The sequence below is a fragment of the Apteryx rowi genome, unplaced genomic scaffold (assembly GCF_003343035.1).
Source record: "Apteryx rowi isolate R43461 unplaced genomic scaffold, aptRow1 scaffold_61, whole genome shotgun sequence".
In the NCBI taxonomy this organism is placed as follows: Eukaryota; Metazoa; Chordata; class Aves; order Apterygiformes; family Apterygidae; genus Apteryx; species Apteryx rowi.
In genome coordinates, this window is record NW_020450883.1 from 1,128,508 (window position 1) to 1,153,783 (window position 25,276).

The following is a 25,276-nucleotide window of genomic DNA, read 5'->3' on the forward strand; positions in this document are numbered from 1 at the left end:
TGTGAAAAACTGTGTGTGTGTGGGAGGAACACTCAAAATTCCCAATTCCCTGCAAATCCCAAGAAACAGTCCTCAGCAAAGGAAGTGTTTACAAACTGCTTCTTATGAGCTGTAACTGCAATTTGCTAAGGTCAAATAGCAATTCTCACAACTATTGTAGGGAGCTGATTTGCTATACTGATTTAATGGGAAAGACCTTGCAATCGCCTGGAAATTACTGTGTCTTGGGCTTCCTGGTCATGCTTTCCAAGCTGCTTGCTTATCCTATAGACAACATGGAGATATCTTTGCTAAACTGCAAGTGAATGAACAAAAACAACTCTCCATGACCATTGTGATACAAAGGCARGACACAGTGAAATAGCAGAAGAGAAGAAAGGCAGACAAAGGTGAGGTATGAGAAAAGAATGTTAAACTCCACAGCTTTTTAAAGTCCTGCTCCTCAAGAAATATTGACTGAAGCCCCATGGAAGGTTTGCACTTAACCACATTTTTAAAAGCTTTCATAAATATTGCAATAAAGTGAAATTCATTGCTAGTTAAACCCTAACACCAGCATAAGCTTATTTCTTATTCAGATGACTGAGCTCTAGCAGAGAAGGAGCACAGGGATAGCACTGGATTTATGCTGCAAAACTTGAAATATCTTTCTGCATGAAGTAATAAAGGACACTTTCCATATTCTATTCTAATGGCCAATAAAGCATAAGACCAGCTAGAAAAATAAGGCTGGCAGAAACATGGAACACATTAGGAAATTATATTTACACTACAGTCAATTACTATAGCAGAATTTTACTTTATAATGCAAACTTTTCTTGTAAACTACAATGTGCCAGAAATCTAATAATGAGGGAATAGGTTGTCAAATCTTAGTCCAAACTACAAAAAATATTTCCATTACCCACCACCATTTTGAGGTTTGCTAGGTTGAATACTAAAGTTTGGCTGGAAGTCACCTGTGTAGGCTGGGAAAGGGAGCATAAAGAGGCCCTAAAGGCCTCTGTGTCTGTAGCTGGTCTGCCAGTAGAATTCAAGGCAACCTTTAGGCTGCTTTAATTTGTTCTGCTTGGCAAAAATACAAATAGGGCATGATGCTGCATTGGCCTGATTTCCTCACAAAGACTTTTCATGGTGGTCTACCTGAGCCTGTAGCTGTGGCTGGACATCAGAAAAACTCCAATAGCATGTTTGCTTTTTCTGTTTTTTGGATGCACAAGAGAATGGCATTCATCACAAAGCCTGGCCATCCACTGATTGGCATAGGCACAATTCAATTCCTTCCATGCTTGTTGGCAGCAGCAACATCTGAGTCCAATAGTAAGAGGATTTTCATGCAAGGATAAACATATTTTGCAATGGATGGTATGATCACTCTCTGTTGGATTCCATCTAGTTATCAAAATTGGTTTCCAACAGATTTTTGGCAGACAATTAAGACACTGATTTTTGACCACTGGAGCCCTAAAGAAGTGGTTCGGTTTTATTAGCAGCAGATTTCCATGAGAGATGTCATAGGACCTGAGGTTAACTGAGGTACTCAGACTGTCATCCTTTCAATTTAAACAGAAATTGATGGTAGAGTGAGGGGCCTTTGACCTAGTACTTCAGGACTGCCTAATAAAAACTTGCCTTCTTGCCCTGCCATTGGCTGGGCTTGCTCACCTGCAGGATATCTGTGGAAATATCGTTTTCAATAACGGGAGTTTTTCTCCTTAATGTCTCAGTGTTTTCAGGCTAAGAGAAATCAAGGCTGTTATTCACAGTGCTAGAGAAGTGTTTAAAAAAATGTAGTTATGGAAGCATCCCTTTCAAAATCACAAGACAATAAATACATCCTGTGCAGGTGGGCTATTGTCATTTTCGGCTTCTGCAGTGAGCTGTGAAGGAAAAGAGAGCCCAGAAGAAGGAAGCAGCAAAACATTGTTGTGTTGGACATTGGATTTCAAAGTGCCCACTGCATGGTTGCCTTGGCCAGTTGTGGCTATACTTAGTATCTTAATCAAAACTTTTGAACAAGACCCATATGCTGGATGTTATAATTTAGCAGACAAGTTATGAGCTACCAAAAAGATGCAGCTGTGCAAACTTTCATATTACCCAGGGCCTCGTTCTTACGTGGACGTCAGTGTCTGGTAGCTGTTCACCCCAGCTGGACCAGCCACATCCAATAAAATATCCTACAGTAGCTTTCATGGGTACTATGATATCATATTTGCTTTATTCATTCTCAATTTAAGAAACAGTTTCCAAGGTCCTTGCCAAAAACATCAAAGGTTAGACTAAAAATCTTAAACACTTCTTTTTTTCCTGAACAAAATGTGAGGCTGCTCAGATGAGGTAAATTGCACTACCACATTTCTTAGACTGGATTTTTTTCCCCCTTTTCTCCAAGCTTTGAATCTAAAACAGCTTTTGGGGGGAGTTTCCATTAAGACTCAGTACTGAACTGTGCTAAAATATATTCTGTKTTCCCTGATGTTCACAGTTAAAGCAGTTGCTTAGCACAGCCTGAAAATATTGTATGCATGGTAGACTTCAGTTGTGCTTTATTTTCCTTTCCTGTGTGTCAGAACTGGGATCGCCTTAACTGTCATGTAACCTCATTCTGCTTAACATTTTTAGAGCTTGCTGAATGCATTTTTGCCAGTTAAAATGCTGGCTATTGCTGTCCTGAGAAGTCACYTGAAACAAGCAGACCTATATCCTGCGAACGTCTGCAGCATCGTCTCTCCTTCAGCTGCTATCTCTCTCRCTGGCAGTGACTTGTGAGGGATGGATGGGGCAATGAGAGACAGGAAAGCAATGTCACATTCCAGAGCGGATCCCAAGGAAAACAGGTCATACTCCCAAGTTTTTCAAATTCATCTAAAAATAGGTGGATGAGATGGCATTTATGCTAATTAAATATTACACTGAGTATGTCTCAGTCTGCAAAATGTCATCAATGTAATTTCATATGGGGCCATTTTTTCTCCACTCTCAGCTTACACCAGTCAAGGTTTTCACTTGGAGGGAAGTTGGTTAAATGTCCCTTGCTGCATCCCCTAAGAGAGTTTGCTCAGGGTTAATTAAATAATCTAACAAAGCAATTAGTGCCTGGTTCAGCAATGTGCTAAGTCAGTCCCTTGAGGGTGAAGGACATTGAGTAGCTTTGAGGTTAGGCCTGAATAAAAAGCAAACTAACTTTTCGGTCCCCTTCTCTTCAGTTACAACAATAGACATCTTGTTATTCTTGACTGCGTTTAACTACTGTGAACATATGAAGCCACTTACCCATCACCCAAACAGAATCTTCTTCTGTAGCCTTAAGAAGAGTAACTGTCCGGTTTTTATAAATATTTTCCATTTTCCTACTCTGTACAAAGAACATTTGGCTCCTCAGTCTCTCATATTCCCAATTTCACAAACCTTGACAAGGAGAGATTTATTAATATACTGAAGCTTATTTTTTGAAAGCAAGTCTGAACTTTGCATTCTCAGCTCTAAACAAAGCTGAGAAAGATCTAGGACTTCCAAAAGGCAGGGTTATACATTTTTCTTCACAGCAGTTTTTTCACAGGAAACTGCAAAAGCTCCCGAAGTAAGGATTGATAGATAGCTGAAAACCCAGAGGTCATTTAAGGAAAGAACTGCCGCTGACTTGCTCTTACTTCCAGCTCCCTGGTTCCTGTTTTCATTGACTTGCTCCCACACGAGTTCTAGAGAATAAAGGCCATAGTTTTATTTACACAACAAGGCTGACAAATGCCAGCCCTTTACATGGTGTACAGTATGTTCAGAATAAAACTATTAACTTCAGACAACCACCTTTTGGGGTCGCCGTTCTTAGGAGCAATATCTTACTCTGCAACATATATATCACCAAGGGCCTTACTCCAAACAGCATACAAAGCTTATGGTCTCCCAAGTCTGGAAGAAGCTTAAATTACCTTTTTACAGTAGCATAGCTAAATATCTTTGTGTCCTTCAGATATATTTCTTACGGAGACTTTCCTGTGGTGATAAGAAGAACAGCTATATCCATTAACTAGAAAACACAACAGCAGGCCTTTCTTTTAATGCAGTGATTCCTATGAGTGAGCTGAGATAACGAGTGTCTTACTGACCTCATCAGAGCTCCAAAACCAGCAAGATCTTGCCTAGTTATTAACCTCCATTGACATCTCAAACCAAACATTATTTCTGATTTGTTTCCCTGTGTATAAAATGGTACAAATGAAGAATTCCATAAGTCCGTAATTCCATAATTTCATAAAATGGTATTTTCAGATGGCTGGCTGTAATTCTGTCCTTTCAAAGATTTTAATACATGGGATGGGATTCATCACAGAGGTTTTGYTTCTTTCAGTGTTTTCTCTATCTGAGAAGGTATTTCTCCTCTTGTTATAACTGTAAAAAAGTGGACATTGACAACTGATATGATCCTGCATAAAGTTCCTAACTGAGGTTTTCTTAAAATATTTTAAAGCAGTAAATATATATTTTCATAAAGGTATTGCTTTCTTGCTCATACATGTTACTCCATTTTTGGAAGAATCACTTTGATCCTAAAGTTACCATCTTTTCTGAGGGAAGCGTAAAAAATGAGATCTGAAGAATAGCCATCTCCTGTCCTGGAAAAATAATTAAGAGAAAGTATCTGCGTTAACAAAAATAATTCAGGTATCAGTACCCTAAGGATCCTTAAACTGCAAACATGTCTCATGAAGGCCTTRCTAAAGCTGTAGAAATAGAGTAAAATTTTCTGTATCCCTTACAACCTTCTCCTAAACTAGAAAAAAATGTATTTGCTTTGATCACTGCTTCTGTTGTGTTTCTAAGGGATATAGGTCAGCAAGTAAGTTGCCTTGAAGCTGAAGTATTTCTAAAGTCTTTAGAGCCTATGAAACACTGACCACCAAACCAAAATATAGTCCTCTATCTAATGAAAGACTTTGTCAAAACCACCACATACCTAGTTTACCTGTGTAGAGAATATTTTTTTAACACATAATAAGAATATCAGTTATGACATGTTTGTTTGTCATTGAATGTTTTCTGGTTTTGATTTTTTTAAGCCTTGGTCAAACAGCAAATGAAAAGCTTAAGAGAGAGGGAGTTCCCAAGTGGTTACAAGGTGTTTAGAAAAGAAAAAATAACTCCTCTCTGGAGCAGTTGCTAGTTGCTTTCACAGCTAATTTGGAGCCAGATGATCCACAAACGAGTCAATGTAAAAGTATTCAAGGCTGCTTTCTCCTAATTGAACTCAAGTATATCATAGGATTCTGTTTCATAATTTTTAAATTAAGCTGAAACTATAAAAAGTCCCTGAATTTCAGAATGACCTTTTGCAATATTTTCCTGAAGTGGTGAGATTTCTTTGAACTACTTGCTAGCAGGTATGTCTGCCAGAATGTTCATGGGAACAACACCAAAAAGATACAGAGTCATTTAAAAATGTGAAAGGTTTTTTTTTTTTTCTTTTTTTTTTCAGGAATCTGTTATTTGCCTTTAGGGGTGTTACATGCTTTTGTCACTGGTGGCTAGCTGCTGTGCACATGCCTTACTGCCAAGCAAAAAAAAAGGTCTCTTGCTTGCCTTCTTCTGTCAGAGTCACCCATTCCTGGTAGTAAATTAACCAGGTAAAACCTCTCTATGTAATTTAACTCTGATTATGTATTTACAGAGGCTGACTAACGCATCACCCTGCAGGACGGAGCTCAGGAAAAACAAAGGAAAAGGAGTACCTGGCATACGCTAGATTTGCTTCTGACTCTGGGGATGTACCTCCCATTTGCTTGGGTCTGAGAACTACTGAAGAGTTCAGTTGTGCTATTTTTCCTTTGGTGGCATGCCTACAGCAAAGTGGTTTGTTTAAAATCCAATTATCTAGTTTTCATCTGTTTTGCGAGATTTGAGTTTTATTGCAGTCTGAGACCATCAAACTGGAAGCTTTAGAACTGAAGTAAAAGGAAACATGAAAGCCCTCTATTAAGATGACTAATATTCCAGATGAAGCTAATTAGTATGATAACCTATGCACATAACAGAATTGTAAAATTAGTGAGATCAGCCCTGCAATACCATTAACTACATTATAACTCTTCACATGATTTTTTCCCCCCACTAACGAAAGGTCTTAGAAATGTGAGATTTCAATTTGCTTTATCATCTGGTGGAGCTCATCAACACCACACGCTACAGTGAATATTGTGGTTTTCACAGCAGGACCTTTCTTTATCTCTGCAAATTTGTAAATTAAAATAATTTCACCTGGGGAAATCCTGCACCAGAAAAATGCTGGTGACCTTGACAATGCTTTTCCCATCTTTTTAATTCTCCTTCTTTTTTCTGTAACAAAGCACAATGGCAAACAAATGATAAAAAACTGCCTTGTGGTATGCATCGTTTTTACTGAATTCATTCCTGTGCTGAGTAGTGTTCTAAGGTTAGATAGTCAGACTTACATGGTACCCTGAAGGGGAAATCTGTTAAAAAAGAAATAAAGAAAAAAAGCAACAGGAAGAATAATAGAAAAAAATGCATATGGTGTGTTCCATTGAGTCAGCAGCTGGGGGAAAATGGGTGGGAACATGCAGTACAGGTAATAGTTCATTAGCTTGGTAAAGAGCATATGCTTATGATGAGCAAATATCCTGGCACACCATATTTGTCTGTTTATTCTCTTATATCCACTTACACCTTGATTTATCCAAACTTTGATAGCTTTTCTCCTCTTTTTCTCCTCTCTCTCTCTTGCACAATCTTAGCTTTAATCTTTGTATTTTAAATGAGAAACTTTTCAAAAAATGAAATGAGGTATTTGAAATGATTTCACAGAAAACTGTTTTACTGTTAACATATGGGCCTGATTTTCTGTTTGAGCTATAACAGCAATTGGGTGTAAATTGTGTATAAAGGACAAAAGAGGTGTCGTACAACAAAATGGGAAATCAAAGCCACAGCATGAAGAGCATAACTAGCTACAAGCATAGGAAGTTGTTTTGTGTTTATTATAGTGGCATAAATAATTAATGTAACATAAATGTAAATAATTCACATAAATGTAAATCTAGCAATAAATCTTTATTATTGCAAGGCCTCTGCATTGTTTTAAATCTTCATCCCCAAAATGTGTCACTTGAGAATAAGAAGGGTTGTCACAAAGGCTCATCTCAGTCTCAGAGTGAATGCTGTTAACATTAAGGAATAATGCCTTTGACCCTTTTTAAATTGCATGTGCTTACTTCCTGGATTATCAGCATGAATGTGGCACTTACCGCTGTGTTCGCTCTGGAGGCTTGAATTCATGAGCCAGCTCTCCCCTTCATTCCCACTATCAGAAAATGACAGAGCTGCGAAAGATTGCAGCAAGCTTCAACATAGCCCAGATGAAAAGGCAAGTATACCTCCACCAAATGAAACCATAATTGTTTATAAYAACATTGTTTATGGCACAATTGGACTCCTGTTCTATATGACAGACCTGTAAGGAATTGGAGCGTGTATTTATTTGTTTATTTTGGAGAGACAAATTAGTGTCTAATCAGGATCTTTACCATGTGCGATACTCTAAAACTGATGGGGAAAATGATTATAATAACAGCGTCTAAGGTGCAGTTAATTTAATTTAATGAAACACCCATTATGTAATCTGGGGGCACTTAGAGGGGAAATTTTAGGGCTTTCCGCGGGAAGAAAATTCAACTTCGGCTGCGGAAGGAGAAGCTGACGCAGCAGCGAGAAGCATCTGTGCCCATGGTCAAGGGCCAGGAGCCAGCCGGGCTCCTTGCCCAGCGGCCCCGCGGGGAGACCGGCTGCGGCCACCACCACCGCGGGCAGCCTGCGCTCCGCAGACCCACATGGCACGAGGCCCAGGAGCAGCCGTGAGCAGCCCTCATCCAAGCACCGCAGAGGCACGTCTGAGAGATACTCTGTCCTTAATTCCTCATGTCTTTGCACCTTTTTTTAATCCTTTTTTTTTTCTTTTTGTTTTCCCACAACTATGAGAGTTCAAGATAAAATGTCAGCCTCGGCTTTTGACTACAACCTGAAAATTGAAAATAAGAAGCATTGTGACATTTTAGCTCTGAGACCTTTATTTCCTGGCTATGGAAAAATAGACCTGGCTGCATTTGAGCTTGTTCCCATCATCATGAAGCCAAAGGAAAGTCATACAGCCAAAATATAGTCTGAAAGCTTTTTTTTTGTGTCATTGTTATATTTCTAGGGCTTGTTTTATTGTTCTTTGACTCTAAAAGGGCAGAGGCCAGGGTTACCCTTAATTAGTCTTTCTTCTTAGGAAAACACTGTGCTGTTTCATCCTGGTTCATGTAAATCCTATCGACTGTTATTTTGGGTGCCTGTGACTGAGAATTTAGTCCGTGCACTACTGAGAGGCTAATGTTATAGATTAACACGGAGAATCCTTAACAACCGAAGGAGCTATGCCAGGCTCTTGTTACACTCCTCCAGCACCTCCAGTGCTCCCCAGCAAAGCCCAGCCATCCTGGGCCTCCCATGTTCCAGGCTGCTGGGACGGACTGACAGGCAGTAAGTCCTCGTGCTGATGTGCTGTCGGTGCTCACTTTGCATGCATTAATGGAGACTCCCTTTCCCTTGTGACCAAACCATGTAAGAGCACTGACTTCTAAGTGAATAAGTATTTTATTCACTATTTCATATGATTTTCTGGTTACAGGTAGTATTTACTTCTCTTTGCATCTATACAGTAATAAAATCCAGACCCTGGTTCTATGGCTAAGGTGGCTTTTTTTTTTCTCTCTCTCTTTCTTTCTTTTTTTTTCCCCCTCATATTTAACTTTTAGAAGGATGATTCCCCAGGGTTCTTCTGTATCTGGATACTCCATTATCTCAGCTTTGATATGGCTTGCTCTTTTGCCATGTACAATTTCAATCTCCTAAGTCCAAAGACAACTGAATTCTTGGGCCTACCAGCTACATATCTGATTTTTCTAAGAGTCCTTCATTCTCCCCTCACCATGTAGCCAATGAGAGGAGGGTCCATGACACATGAGGAAGACATTTTCTAATTATCCATTATCCACCTCCACTATAGCTTTTTACCTCCCATTTCTTGTAATACTTGGCAGTTTCATAAGGACAAGACCCTCCCTTTCAAACCTACCATTATATTTCAGTGCATCCTATACTGTTCAAGTCCTATTCCCAGTTCAGGAAGGACCACAGGATGCTTTACTCTTTTGTAGTTCCTGCATTTCAATTCTTGACATCAATAATAAAACACAAATGACAGTTTAGCTGGTGAGTTTCTGTGCTCCTCTTATTGGTACTTTGGACTCATCTTCTAATGTACTATAGATGATTATTAAGGATAGGTTAAGGACCATTAGAACTGACCAAAGATTTAAATAGCAGGAAGGATATTTCAAATTAGAGAAGAGAAGCACTGGCAGAGCTCCAGGTACCATATGGCAGGCTCTGCCCATGGTTCCTCATTTTTCTGAATACAGCAAGGTAAAAAAAAATCCAGTAAAGAATGGAAGGATTATTGAGGGTGACGGTTGTTACGAAGGGAGAGTAGGTCTAGACTGTAGGGATTTTCTCTGTTGCTGTATGGGGATTATAGGAGACTGAATTTAATCTATGGCCTTAGTAAAATCTTCTGCTTATATAAATTCCCAATTGAATCACTCTTCCTTTGGGTATATTTTTATTCAAAACATTTGATGAAGCTTTCTGGCAAATTTTAAGCAGCAGATGCCCTATGAAGAGTTCTCTGTGATCATTTAAGCTACAAAGAGACTGAACATGTAAGTCATGAGGTATTGATTTTGTCCCTTGAAACAGGTAATATCATTTTTAGGATGATGGGAGTTTGAGCTTAATTCTCTAAATACTTGTGGTTGTAACTATAAAACTTGCTTTTTTCAAACAGTGGTGGTAATCTGGAGTATTTGAGTAGTTGAGGGAGATGAGGGCAGAATGGAAGTGACTCATCCAACAACAACAACAGAAGAAAATTTTCAGATAATTATTTTCAGATTATGATTTTATTCTATTCATACCAATGTATTTTATGAAAATAACTTATTCTTTAATAAAACTGACCAGACATAAGAAGTAAACATTTTTTCTAGTTATCTGTATTTAGGGCCCTTACTTTTTCAAACATTTTGCGAGGTATTTTTCCTTTCCTGGGTATAGAGCAATGGTGTTTACTGCATTATTTTCTGGAAGGACCTAGCCATACCCACGGGGAAAACAGACAGACACCTGGCAGGCAGACTTAGAGAATACTTTGCGGCAGCTGGAAATGGTGATGGTCCTAAACCCATTATTCATTTTGCATAATTATTGACCTTTCTGCTTGTATTCTCTTGTGAGGAATTCAGGCCATTTACGGTACTGCAGAAGCATCAGTGATTCTCAGTCTAATAGAGATCAGGGTTTTGGTAGTTTCATTTTAAATCCCTGTATTCAGAAGGCTGAGTGTCCTCGATGGTAAATTTTTATCTGAGCACTAATATAACTGTTAAAATAGGAGACATTTTTAAAGATCAGCTAACCAAATGAATGTTTATGTGGTTGTGTCATGTTGCAGTTCTTTAATATTAAGCAGACCGGGATATACATCAAAAGATTTAATTTAGCAACACAATTACCATTTGCTAACATCTGAAAAAAGAACTTGCTTGATCTTAGTTGGGAAAGGGCAGTGGTTTATTTATACAAAATTCCTTTAACACCATTTTTAATAGTCCAGTCGGTTAAATAATTGAGATTACTTTGAGTAAAATTTTTGTACTGACTGATGTAAAGCAACAGCCAAATTATTTACTGAAATTTCTTCTCTCATTTATGGAGTTCTGAACAGTTTGAAGGAAAAATGCCCAAATTCATCAGGCAAAATTATATCCAAAAAATAAATTCCAGTTGCCTTCACAGCTGAGTATAAGGAAGGCGAAGTTCGCTGACTAAAGACCGTGTCTAGAAAGTAGGATTTAAGAACTATTGTAATACAAACAGTAATCATTAGTAATAATAAGAGGAAGATAACTTCCTGCATCCTTTGCCCTTTTTTGAGCGAATAATAAATAACTTTAATCTCTTTCCCTGTTATGGTCAGGAAATTCCTAGGTAGGCTAACATTTTTATTTATAGGAAAGTCATAGTCATCTTGTACTCTTGTTTAATTTGTTTATATCTCTTTCTGTCTCTAAAATGTTTTTACTTCAAGCAATTTCAGAGGCAGCTCTTGGCTTTAAGATAAGAAGCTATAAGAAGGTCTCCAGGTAGTGCACGCAGCCTGCCTTGGCTTCTGACACGGGAGACCCAGGTGTAAATCTTCTCAGAGGCCAGCTGAAATCATTTCCCCAGAACAGTGCTCCAGAGGCAGCCTCATTCGTATTCCCTCGAAAGAGATTTCATTTCATTAAACTCTAGACTTGACTCTCTCTCAAGAGGTCAGGAAAAAATGCTACATGCAGCTCTCTCTGCCTTCTGTAATGCCACCATTTCTTTGATTTATAGCAGCTGCACCTTTATGAGCCACAGAAGGGCCATGCAGATAGACTCCTGTTTCCTGCAAAATTAGGAAAAGCAGGTGAGGGGGTAATATGTATTTCTGAGTAAAAAACAGAAAACACGCTCCATTGCAATATTGCTGGAACAAGGTATCATAGGCTAATACAGATTTTAGTTTAAAAAGAAAAAAAAAAAGAAAACACAGCATCTCTTTTATTAATTTCCAATATAGGAACAGTATTATTAATTTTAAGTAAACCATCAGTCTGACTTGTCACTAAAATCCATATAATTGAGTTACAAAGAAAACTAAGTAAAATGATAAGTTATTGTTAACCTTCTCCTAGCAAGCTAGCCCTGGAGGTGAAACTGAAAATGTTTTCTCTAGTGTTTAAATGGACGCTTGTATTGAGCAAATAGTCTCCCACCGTCATACTATCATGRTGTGCTGATCTTGCATTTGCAGTCTGACCCTCATCTTCTGACAGCCCATTTTTTGGTTTTCCTGCATGTCAAAGGGCTGGTCTTGCCTACAACTCTGCTTGTTTTTAGGGTCACACATATGTACTCATCCTAATCGTCTATTTACGTATAAGGTTATCTTTGCTGAGGCCTGGAATGATTATTTTCTGTTTTCTTTGCTCTCACATGGCTCCCTGGCCGAAGCAGGATTTATGCTTAGACTTCCATCAAAGTTATGTGTTGAAAAGGGAGCGGTAGCGGCTTTGATATGACAAGTTTTTTGGGGAATAGAGCCRTTTGCTGCCATTTTCTTAAAGTCTGACCTACTAAACATGGCTGAGGTACAAGTAACTTGCTGACTTAAGAAGGCAGCTGAAAGCCCACCGTGGTGGTGATGTCTCCCATGGGTGACGTTCACATGTGTGACAGGGATGGTCYCCATCTTTTCATTTGGTGTCAGGGCTCCCCGCAGAGCTGCGATTGGTGTGCTTGGGGCAAACGTGGCAGTGGGGGTGGCAGCAGCCCTGGGTGAGCACGGCTTCTCCAAAAGGAGGCACAGAAAGATTTTTTGGAAAAGGAAAGTACCTCTAAAGAGAAAAGAATGAAAGCTCAGGAACGGCAAATCTGGTGCTGAAAGCAACAAAAAGTCAGTTGAATGCAATGTTTGTTGCAAATTTTACTGTGAAGCTGTCTAATAGAGCCAGATACTAATATGAAGTCTTGGTAAAGATGCTTGGGAAGTGTTTTTTCTGACTTTCAGATATTCTGAGATTGGAAAGAGTTATTTCACTTGCTCTTTCTTCTCCATGTCCTTTCTGCCTTTCATCTGGTGCAGTGCAGATATCCATTGGTAGGGCTTTGATGTGTATATCTTCTTTTCCCTGAATGCCAGTGACCCGGAGATGTTACACTTTGAAGGCAATTGTGTGAAATGTTAGAAATTGTCATGTCACTAACATAATCTAACCACAAACAAAACATCAAGTAGTCACATTTTGTCTCCTACCTTCACAGAAAAAAAAAAAAAAAAAGGAGAAGAAAAAAAAAGAAAAAAAATCTGTCAGAAACTCCAAGCAAAACAGGAATTATGGTCAGGAAGGATTGATATTAATGTGAAAAGGGACTGCGAAGTCACAAACCTCACTGAATGACCTTCTCACTAAAGTTCCAGYTGATGTCTTTCTCTTCCAAATTATTATAATTAAGAGTGCACCCATTAAAAATTTTCCATTTGTCAGATGGATGATGCTATTTTATAATGTGGCCAAATAATGTGTCCATTATGAAATTCAACTCTGGTGCCAACAAAATGTCTGCAGCTCTTCTTAAACAGCACCTGAAACATCAGAAGGAAGGTCATCAAATGACAGTTTGGGAGGAAATATGTGTGGGTTTAACCAGGAGCTTCCCATGCTTGGATGTCAATAGGTTTCTGTTTTAACATCTAACATTTTTGGAGTAACTGGGGTTCATAAATTCAATGCAGGTGAAACAGGGAAAGATTATTAATGGACCTGAGCAAACCAACTATGCTGACCTCTGGGTTTATGGAAAAGAACACAGTGGCGTCTGAAGGAAGTCTGTAGACAGCAAAAGAATCACAACAGATATGTCTGTATCAGCACTTTCCAAAATGAGATCTTTAAATAACTTAATTAAACTTTGGTGTTCTTATTAAAACCAGTGCTTCCATTTTGGAAATTATACCATTTTGTAATTATAGAATTCTCTTTGCTACTTATGTGACAGTTGTTTATTCTCACCTATGTATAAATATCTCAGATCTTTTATGGAGTGATCTTTCCATCACACATTCATGCTATGTTTTGTTTAGTTTAGTTTAATTTAGTTTTATTTTATTTTATTTTATTTATTTTCTCTTAATTCCTTCCCCTCCCTGTTCCTATTAGAACTTAACTGACACCGTAGTTATTTTAAATATCTTGTGGGAGTTGAGTGGAGTAGAGGAAATTTCAAAAATTTTCTTTGTAGCAAGATTCATTTCTCAAAACTACCCTGATAATGCAAAATATTCATTGCACTCCAAGTGCTTAGCTCTGGGGGGATAGATTAAAGTCGTATGATTCGTTCTTCTGTCTTTTTATGTTGAGCCAAAGACCTCTAAAGCTGGGACAAAGCTGTCTTATAACACCAGAGGAAAGATGTTAGGACATCAAAATATAAATCTAACAAGCCGTTCAAGTCCAGCAGCACCAGGATTAGAAGCAATGCAACAACTGGTATCAAGTCTACTCCTATGATGCACAAGTAGGAAAAGAGAGTTGAAAGAGATTGTATTATGTAAATCAAAATATCTTTGACTGAAGACAAGTGGAAACAATTATATCTTATCTACTGGTAGCTAGGCATAACCTCTGAAATCGTCACTCCAGTGTATAACATACATTTTTATATATGCAAGTTTTCTTGTAATAATAGGCAGGTTTCTGGGTTCTTCTTAATCAAAACAGATGAAAAAGACCTATTAATTTTTGTCCAGTAACATCAAAAAAATGTTTATTCAAAAATCCGGAAACATACATTTATAAAATACAAACATAAAACTGTACTGAAAGACATACCAAAACTGTTTAGCTTCATTTCTAAATGAATGAACAGAGAATGTGACCAAGACAAATGCTTCAGCAGTGCACCAAGATAATTTGTTACTGAGTCATCTTTTGTTAAAAGAACATTTGATTTTGCTCTATTATTGATATATTTATCTTTCCCACCAATGAAACCATCAGTTTTTTGTATCTTTTTATAAGATGGTGTTTATGATTACAAATTAGCATAGCTACAGGAACCCACTGTTTGTAGTGGGGGTGGGTCAATCTCTTTGACTAAATACACAGAGAGGAGACATTGACAAAACAGCTCAGACTACTGTCTGAATCAGGGTGRACAATTTTTGAGACTTGAAAGCAGTTTATGGAGCTGTTTGTTTTGATTTCAGTGCTTCTGATCAGAAGTGGAATTTCTGAGATCACAGACTTGAGGCTATTTGCATGGTGATTTTGGCATGCCTTTGAGCTATAGACATAAGTGAAATTTTGGGTCCACTTATGTGTTTTTGGTTTGTGGGAAGAATTCTGGGGCAAAAAGCCATGAATCATCAGTTAAATAGAAGTTGAAACCTGTGAGAGATTCAGACAAGTGGCCTGGAAAAGCAAGCCCTTGCTCTTTTCAGAACAGATCTGAAAATCTCATTCCCAGTATGTTTTGAGGTTCTGTCCATAATTAGCAGTGACTTATGGGCTTTAAGGATACATTACAAGGAGCTGACAGCAGACGGTCCCTTGTGTATTCAGTTTTAATGAATTACTGCTGAAGTACAAAAAAAGGACTAAATTTAAGAAGAGGTTGTAGGTTTGAGGACAATATCATTTAACAGAGTTTTTGTGATAGCAAGGCACTGGATACTGAGAATCCCTTGTAAGCCTATTCTTCTGTAATGGCAGAATTTATCTTTATCTGAGAGCCTATAAGCATCACGATCCTATAGAAAATTGGCTTATGATCAACCTAACTGCAATAATTTGCACCTTAATTGAATTTCTCAATATTATTACTTTTTAAAATTCATCAAAATGTTTGCAAAAAAATTTAATATACTGTGTCTTGTCTGTCTTGTTAGCATGGCTCCTGCATATCTTCTCTAGGCTCATGTTGTTGTATTTAACACTTTCAGTGCTACAGATTTGTCTTTGTTTCTTTCAATTAACAACATTTTGCAGAAGCTGATAAACAGGAAAATGAGTTATTCAGGGTTGASGGCAGAGAAAAGAGCTCTGCATTTCTCATATGGCAAAAGTGAGTACCTAAATCATGAGAAAATAATTCTTTTTTTTTTTTTTTTTGCTTTCCAGAAAACAAGCATACATTTTTTCCCCAGATTTGCCATTTCCTTTTTACCTGGGAAACATACCTCTCCTACTCCTGATTCAACCCCAGAAAAATAACCCCAGATGATCTATAAGGAAGTATTTTTACAACAGATTTGCTGGAGTAAATGTGGCATAAATATGCACATGGTTTCAATTTCCTGAGCAGCACTGACATTTTTACTCTATTTCATCTTAATCCTGCCTCACTCACAGCTCCCTTGCTTCTGGATTCCTTTCTCAGCAGCCAGGGGTGGGGTTAAAATAACACTGAAATGGAAGAGAGCTCAACCAGCTCATTCTGTGTAATAAAATCCATTCCACTGTGCTCCTAATTTCATCAACTAATACAAGTCAACATCGAACGTTAATGAGGAAAGGTTTCCAATTAGATACAGTCTGACACTGACCCAGCTTTTCAGTCACCTTCAATTGTCAGCGATAAAAAGGACAGTTCAATATGATATGGATCATTCACTCCAAATCTCCACAACTCATTTATGACAAACACAACTAACAGAGCATAGGGAACTGCTGAATTGTTTTTCATTATGCTGGCACATTGGCTTTAGACTACAGTGGTAATGATCTTTAGAGGTTTTCCATACAGAGCGCCACTAATGAGCAAACCAGGATGGGGTGACGAGGTGATGGCGACCCACATTTTCAAGTGACAATACCAGCAACACGATGATGCTTAAAATTCCCTATTATTTCTGGAAAGTAATTCACTACCAGAGAGAAGAGAGAGTTAGAAGGCTAAGCTATTAAATAAAATGAGTACAAAAAGTGAATAGCTCATTAAAAATGAAAAGCTTTTGCAAAATACACCAGCCTTGTCTTTGCCAGTCACTGTAAAATGTGCTTCTGCCCGTCTTTCTGCAGGCAGTCACTTAGAGTGGTATTACCATAAGCAAGGAGGTCTGGAGATGTGTTAAAATGCAGCAGAAGTGCATTTCCCAGTGCTGTACTCCTCTATGTTTTAGCCCAGACCAGGTAGGGGGAATAGATGGGGATAAAAGTAGATGTTAAATGCATTTCTGATCTTGGTTCGGGGCAGCTATGGCCCAGGGCTAATGCAGGGCACCTTCAAGACTCTTCCAAAACCACTGGGCTGTGATGACCACTTAGTGTCTGTTACAAGGGCTAAGGATAGCAAGGCAGTAAATTAGTGCCACAACTGACACAATATGGGTACAAGGTAACTCAGTAATAAAATATCAAAGTTGTCTGGAGACTACGAAATACTAGAGTCATAGCTGATATTCTGTTCTCTGAGCTGGAATAAAAATTGTACCTCAGTTATTGTGGTTGTTCCTTTCAAAGTCTCATGAAAACCTCTTATTTCAGAATAAAATCCCTCTTTATCATTTTGGAACCGCAAAAATCCACACAGATTTCTAAAGCCACATAGGATTTGAAAGCTTGATTTCATTTCTGTCCATATGAACTATTTGCTGGAAAATGCATTCCAAGGATCAAAGTACTTGGGGAAGAAAGGAAGGCTAGGATAGCAACAGAAAATGCTCTGAGATTTGTTATTAGCAGAAACTGGAACTTGAAAGTTTCCATCAGAGAGTGTGTTGCAAGATGAGAAGAGCAATAACCAAATCAAGTGTTTTCATCAGAAATGAGCTCAGCAAGTATCAGTTTAGCAAAATATGGAAATTACCACTATTTCCAGTTAAGACTTGACTCTAGTGTCAAGCACTGTAGACTGGTCAAATAAAAATCTAGTATTACTATTCCACTGGAAAATCTACCTATTTTAATTATATGTCAAACAAGAGGGAAAAAAGCCCATATGGGATTAATCATGAAGGTCCATGTGGTATACATCAAACTGCATTTTTAAAATAGTATGAAAATTAGTGACTTTGAATGATTAAAACTTATTTTGCACATAATTTTCCATTAAATAGTTTATAAAAATATGACTTTTTTTTCTCCTTTGTGGGATAGCTTAGCAGCTGTTCTTGATACTGGAAATAATCATTAACCCTGGGGAAAGACATTGAGAGGTTTATTTATTACCATTTTTTTTTCTTTGTTGGATATAATCCACATTCAGATTACACACAAAGAAATTTACTGGTGGAAGTTTATATGGGATTCATAAAGCTGTGTCAGAAGTTCTGAGAAATGGTGGCTGGAAGTCCTCAGTTTTGCTTGAAGTTTCAACCTTGCCTGAAACTAAACATACAGTAGTTGTTTCCTTGCACAGTCAATCTTTTCCTTATTGATTTATTGATTTCAAAATCACAGTGTTTAATAATTCTTCCACATTCTTTCTGGAAAGACCTGTCCCATCCAGGTCTGCCTAAGGGGCTTCTTTGTCTCTCTTGCATCAATGAAAACAAAAAATTTCACCTGGTGGCCTTTGTACAGTCAACAAATCAGGTAGATGCACCCTGATGTCAGGGAATCAGGAGACCTTAGCAGGTGTCAATATGAATGTCCACCATAGCTGAAAGCCTGGTCAATTTCAGTATATAGAAGGTAGTGGCAGAAACTTGCCAAGCCTTTTTTAATCAGAATGTATATTCTCATTTTTCAGACTGGAGAGTTTTGGATAGTTTGCATGCAAACGTTGCTAAACCTGTGATTTCTAATCCTGAGCTATTGTACACATGTAGCTGTAGTATACATATAGCTATGCAAACTTCAGACACAGTGTCAGCACAGTGTACCAGCTGCAGGTAGTGCAGAGGGAAAAAAATGGTGAAAAAAGTCTCCTAAAAAAGGAGTGCATACCTCCTGCTGGGTATGAACTGTGAATGCCCTCCTATGGGGTTTCTTTTAGGAAGTGCAGAAGAAGTGAATGTCAGCCACAAGCATGGACTGGCTAAATGAGAGGCATGGGGTTTTTTTGTGTGTGTAACTTACAGCAGCAGGGCTAGAAGGCTGGTCTCCTTTGGTTTTGTGCATAGCCAATGGAGGGAGAAAAGCTCCTCAAGAGTATAGTCCAGAACTGGAGAACATATATCTTACCTTTGGGACTACACTACTGGTTCACGATGGAAAGTGAAACAGAAGAGTAGAATCTTAAAATTAACTGATTTGTTACTATTTTATCAACAAGCTACTTCGTCCAGATGGCTCCTCTCTGTGCTGTGGTGGTATGGCTTCTCTGTGGGCATGCCAGGTCATCACACTGCCCCTTGTCCTGGCCACAAAGATGACCAGGTTTGTGATGGAGTCCCTCCTTCCTACTTCTTCTGGCTGATCTGGTTCCACTGCCCTCATGGGTGGATATGTGACAGGGTCACCATACAGGGTGGCTTTGCAGCAGTCCAAACTAGTTTCAGTCAGCTGCATTTGGTACTTTTGAATTCCTGTAACGTAACCAGGTGAAGACATGGGTCAGACATAGGCTTATTATGCTACATAGATGCCCCCTGAGATTCCTGGAAAAATGTCTCTGTTCTGAGCTGTTTACAAACCATAGTTGAGACTTCCTCAGGCCTAGGAGGCTGAAGGAGTATCCTTGGGTGCTTGCTTAGGTTAGGTGCTTGCCATTAGCTGGTAGGACTTGGGATCATACAAGTGATCTAACATATACATAGGAATCTGCTGCTTTCCTTTGGTGCAGTCCTGCCCAGCACTGGAATTGACTGTCCAGTGCTTTGGCTTGGAAGAGTTTACTTTGGTGGAGGATATCTCCATTGAATTTCTTCCATGAGAGAAACGCTTTCAATTTCTGCTAAGAAATGTGTGCATCCCAAGCATTTTCACAGCAAAGACATAGAGGGAGAGGATTTATTGTCTATAGTGGATTACCAGCTCAAAGGTTGAAGACAAATCCATTTCATTTTAAATCCATTTAATTTTGACAATAGTGTAGGAGATACACACTGGGAAATGCACCCCTGCACTATTGCATGGTAGGAATTTGTTCAGGGATTTACTAATCACTGTCTTTTATTGACACACACAATTAGAAGAACTGTCAGATTCTTTTTTAGGGACTGAACCTGTGGATATCTTGACTTAAAGTTGTGAACTTCTGTGGCTTGTGCTAAAATATCTAGTCCTTGTGTATAGAGGCAGCAGAAACTCTACAAGTTTGTACATGGTGTTGTGGCAGAGTGTCGCAGTCATACCCTTTGGAAATATGTTACCTGAGAAAATAATGTACAATTTCAAATGGTCTATCTACCTTCTATTTTGTCATTATTTTTTTTAAATCCAAATCCCAAGCAACTTGTTGCACAGATTCACAAAGTGAATCTTCACTATCATCTTGATTTCAGTCTTCCAGAATGAAATGTAAAACTGAAGCAGAATACAGGCCACTGCCCTGCCAATTGATTTGAGCATGTTGTAAAATTAACAATTCAAGTCACAAGTCATATCTGGCAAGAATTTTCCTCTTTTGATAGACAGAATAACTTCTATTAGGTAAATAATTTTGCAGACCATTTCCATATGTGTAAAATATTTCACCTAATTGTTTGAAATCTCTCTTTTGCTCTAAATTCCTTGAGTGCTGCAAGAATAGGTGCTTTTTCAATGACATTTGTAATTGGGCAGAAATCTGGAATCATCTATATCTAGCTTTTCTATATAAAAGCATAGAATTCTGGGAAATTTCAGGATTTTTGGAAGATTTTCAGTGCTTCCTAGGTCTAAATCATGTCCAATATATTCCAAAAATAGTTTTGCCTGTTTTATTGCCTGTTTTTGCTATGAGTGCCTGTTGGAAACAAGTGGAAAAAAAGCAAGTCAGACAAAAGTTAATGGAATTCTTCTGAGCATAAAGTTGCATTCACTGCAATTCAGAGTTTTGGCAGAGTTTCAGGATGTTTTGCTTGAACTGTCACATCTATCAGAAGTTAGAGATACCTTGGCAAGAGAATAAGTGCTCATCATACCTAGATAAGAAGAATTGTATTAATTTCATGATATACAACTGAGCAAAAATGAGGCTACATTACTTACATAGCATGATTCTGTAGTCAGTACAGTGGAATTCATAGTGTAACTCTTAGGATTCTCAAGCTATGAGTCAGATTATTAGTGGATGAATAACAACTTCTGTTAAACCAATCTAGGATAACACGTACCTGATTCTTCCCTCAGTTTAACTGGATGATTTCATTGTTGTTGGTGGTGCTATGCTGATATAAAAAAAGTAAGGAGGTGAGATGAAATTCAGGCCAGATATTCTCTAAGGGCTTAAGTTTACATAGGGAAGAATACAGCTAATATACAACATCCTGTAAGCTGTTTTTTTCAAGGCTACATTTTTAGGATGAAATAGGCATTTCCACAGAAATTTGGGGGATGTGGTTTAAAATAGTAATAATAATAAAAAATCTCCAGCTTCTGTTTTTGTTGTTTAATGAGATACTTAGGCTTTTTTTTTATTGAAGGGAAAAAAATCTTTCCTAAACACCTCTCATGCAAAGGACCATAACAGAAGAAGATAGGTTGTTCCTGCCATGTGTCATACTGCTGACAAGGAATAGGTCAGGAATAAGCCAAATTGAAACCCCTGTCTAAAACACCCAAAAATTCAATTGGCAGAAAACTTGCTATGTCATTTTCAAACGAGCTCTTTATGAATCTTACCACTTTTCAGAATGGCAGCTGTGAAGAAATTAGGTGTCACGAAGAACTTGGACTGACTGTCATTCATGGCTTCATGAGCATCGGGGGGTTGTGTGTTGTGTGTGTGTATCTCTGTAGAAATCGCTGAAATTTTGTAAACAGGTCTTTCTGATTACTTAGCGCAACATTTCAATCATTATGACAGATAAGATGTTATCAATTATTTCAAGCTAATGGTTTTGAAATATTTTTGTTTCCCAGCTCTCTGAAAACAACTTCCTCCCCAAGAAAGCAACAGTCATTGGCAAAGCCTAGTTTCCAGTGGATTTCCCTGCTAGCTGAAGGACAAATTTAGCTCAAGTATCCTATGGTTAGAGGATGAGCTCATGCTTTAATAAACATCTGATACTCCACCTGGAAGAAAGGCAGGAAAGAGTGTCAGAATGAGAGAGAGAGAGAAAGAGGTTATGAATATTCCATAGAAAAGGAGTTTCAGGCTGCATTGCCACTTTATTAGGCACTAGAGACTCCACAACGCAGAGCGCTGTCAACATGAAGATGCGTTCTCTGGAGTATGATAAATGGCATAAACTCACTGGGGTTTTCTCCACAATTAAGAAAKGCAGAGTAGAGCTGGCTGGTGTAGATTCTCCCATGGCTAATATGAACTGTGCTGCGATCATCGCCCACGGTTACTTCAGCCACAGTGTTAATCAGCCGTGAGATACAAACGCGTTGGAAACCGGATTCCACTGATTGTGGTGCTCTCCTGGGCGGATTATTTGATGTCTAAAAAGGGCTGAAAACATGCTGTGCTCTTTCCCTTGATGACGGCAATATATGTGTCTTTCTTTGCTAGTCATCCAATTTTCATGAAATTCACAGGGGTTTAATATCTTTGAGAGCTCTACTTCTGTCAATTTTAATTGAAACTGGCCTCTGGATTGAAAATTTATGGGGAGGAGAGGGAGAGCAGAAAGATACAGCATGATTGCCTAGGCCGTTTCCTAAGGAGTAGTCTCCCCCTTGCCCCATCTCCAAGAAGCAAGGAGGGTACAGGTGAGAGCCTTGAAAGATCAGTGCAGTGTTTGAACTTTTCGGTGCCTGAGAGGAAAAGAGACAAAATGCTTTGTGTCTGCATTTCCTCACACACAGCTGGATAATATATCTGAAGAATGTTCTATGATTGGCTTGAGTAGTCAGCCTAAGCCTGTGAGATGTTTTATACCATCACATTGAATGGTGTTACTAATTGCATATTGTTTCGCTCTGTATCTTGACTTTTGCTTGGAAGTGAAAGGAGCTCTCATCTGACACCCACACGTTGCTGTCTGAGAGGCATGGCAGGCACTGAATAAACTCATAAACTGAATTTCTTTTATTATAGAAAAAGCAAAGTTGTACAATGTTCCCATTTTAACCTCCCTATTTTTAAGCCCTTTCCCAAATTTTGTATCTGAAAGGATATTTTTTTCAATTCCTTACCTTCTTCTTGGTGATTATTTTTATTTTTTTTGTCTGAACATGCATAATTACTCCATTTGAATCTGAAGAAGGCCAGAAAGATGTTTTTATATAAGATACCTAAAAAAACACGGAAAGATTTTTTTATCTCCAAAGAACACATTGACTTCTCATACCAGTAAAAATGTAAAATCAGAATTTGGCTTGGAAATTCCCTTAACAAGTAGAAATTCCTGTGGTTATGTAAGAGAAGATGTGTTTTTCTTTGACCTGTTTGAGTGTTTTGGGGAATTGAATATTGAATATCCAAAGTCATTCTGTCACTAACTCAAAAAATGTGCAGAAGAAACTGCTGGGGTGGAAAAGTTCAAAGCTCAGACTCTCTTCCGTGAACTTTCTTGGATATGTGGGAAAAGAATTTGCATTAGTATCTAGCCAAATGCTGTAGGTCTGTTGATGCATATTGGAAACATAGATGCATAACTGGAGCAATTCCTGTGCAAATGTCATCAAAATATCATGCAGATAAAGGCCATGGGGAAATTTTATATCAGAGTTCATGTAATACTACTTTCATGTATGTCACAGGATTGGTGCCTGCAATGGTGACTCGGAGAGGCTACATCTACAGGAGAAAGATAATTAGTTCCTACACCACTTTAAAGCTTGAAATTCCCAAGAGAGGTCCAGTTATGACAGCTAGGATGTGAGATCATTTCATAGGCATTCCTGARATGGTACAAATAAGTACAAATTATTGTTTTAACATTCATTAGTCCCTGGCTTGCTGTCAATGAATCAATAACGTAGAGGTAGAAATGCCTTATATCTCGTCATTGCTCCCCATCTGGTTCCCATCCTTTGTACACTCCTTCTAAATTCCCAGTAATATCCTTTGTGCCATAATGTTTACAATAATGTGATCAGTCTTCCCCTTATCTCCTCATTTTCATCTATTTTCTCCTGTCCATCATATAATGGATACCAGGCAGAGTTTGACTGAGAGGACATACAAATACAGGCCTTTAGGTAACAATCTAATGCTTTAGCTAATTGAGTAATTGTCTGCTAGCATTTTGAACACACATGTAATTTAACTTCTGAAATTGAGTGAAATATCATGGTTATTACTCAGCTCCTTTCGCTCACATCAGTGGCACAGCTTGGTAAATGTCTGTATAGTATTTCTAGCAACACAGCAGATGGAAACTTTGCTCACAGGGCTTAAGGGGAACACTTTTAAATTCCAGGAGAAACATCAGGAAGAAGTTTTCATAGACTTAAAGACTTTTAATGTTCTAACTGAAATGGCACATCAAAATTGAGACAGTGAAAGGCTGCTGCTGGTATTTTTGCTGTTTTTATTTTTGGTGTTGAAGTAGTAATCTTATGATACTTTCCATATCAAGCATTTTGCTGTTGGAATGAATAGCAAGATTATATGGATTTTAACTGCACATATTCATGCCTATATGAGCTACTATTCTCAACTGCAGTGTTATTCATTTTGGGTTTGCAACCTAAAGGTGTTGTACATGCCTAACTTTCGCTGTGTAAAGCATTCACTGTATTTCATCTGGTCCGTTTTTCTACATAGAGTGCAAAAGTGTAAGTTTAGTAATTTAAATTATTAGCAGCAACACGTGAAGCTTCCAATTTTTACATGAGATTGGTAGTAGTGGTTAGCGCTTGATAATTACTTATAGCAAGTGCTGGTAATTAAATAATACATTTCCTGTACTCAGCAATATATTTAGTTTCATATTTATGGATGACATCTTTCCCTGGAAATATGTTGGTTCTGCAATTAAAATTAATAAATATTGGTGGCAGTTACTTGGTAATTTGTAAGTAATTCTCAGGAAACATAAGGAAAAAAGAAGTGATTAATGTTATGTAGTAAGAAACACATTATTGCATATACAGTGAGCCACGTCACAATAGCTGCCTAGGTATAAAGCTTCCAAACACTGACTGGTTTTCTGTAATTCAGTTATGTCACTTCTCTGTCTCTGTAACTTTGCACCCACCCTAGCAGGGCCTTTGAGGCATCTGTTTTTGCAAATGTTGTCTTTTGGATGATGGTTTATGTCCAGACCTAGTATCTTAGCAACCTGTAGTCATTAAAGATTCTAACTCTGCTTTCGGGATAAGTGTCTTCATTGTTCGAGATGGCTTATTTTGCCCACCTAAAACTTCCATCCATGGCTGCCTGGAAACTGTCACTGCCTTCTGAGACTGTCCTGGGGAGCAAGCTCAGGACTGTTCCTCTCAACAGGGTGCTGAAGATCTTTGCTTTAAAATCAACTTTGAGACTGTTTAGAACAAAGCAGTTTGATAAATGTATGTTGTTCAGCCGCTTTCCAGAGAGTGAACAAACTGTCTTCTCTTTTCTGCGGCAAGTGATTCCAGTGTCCAAG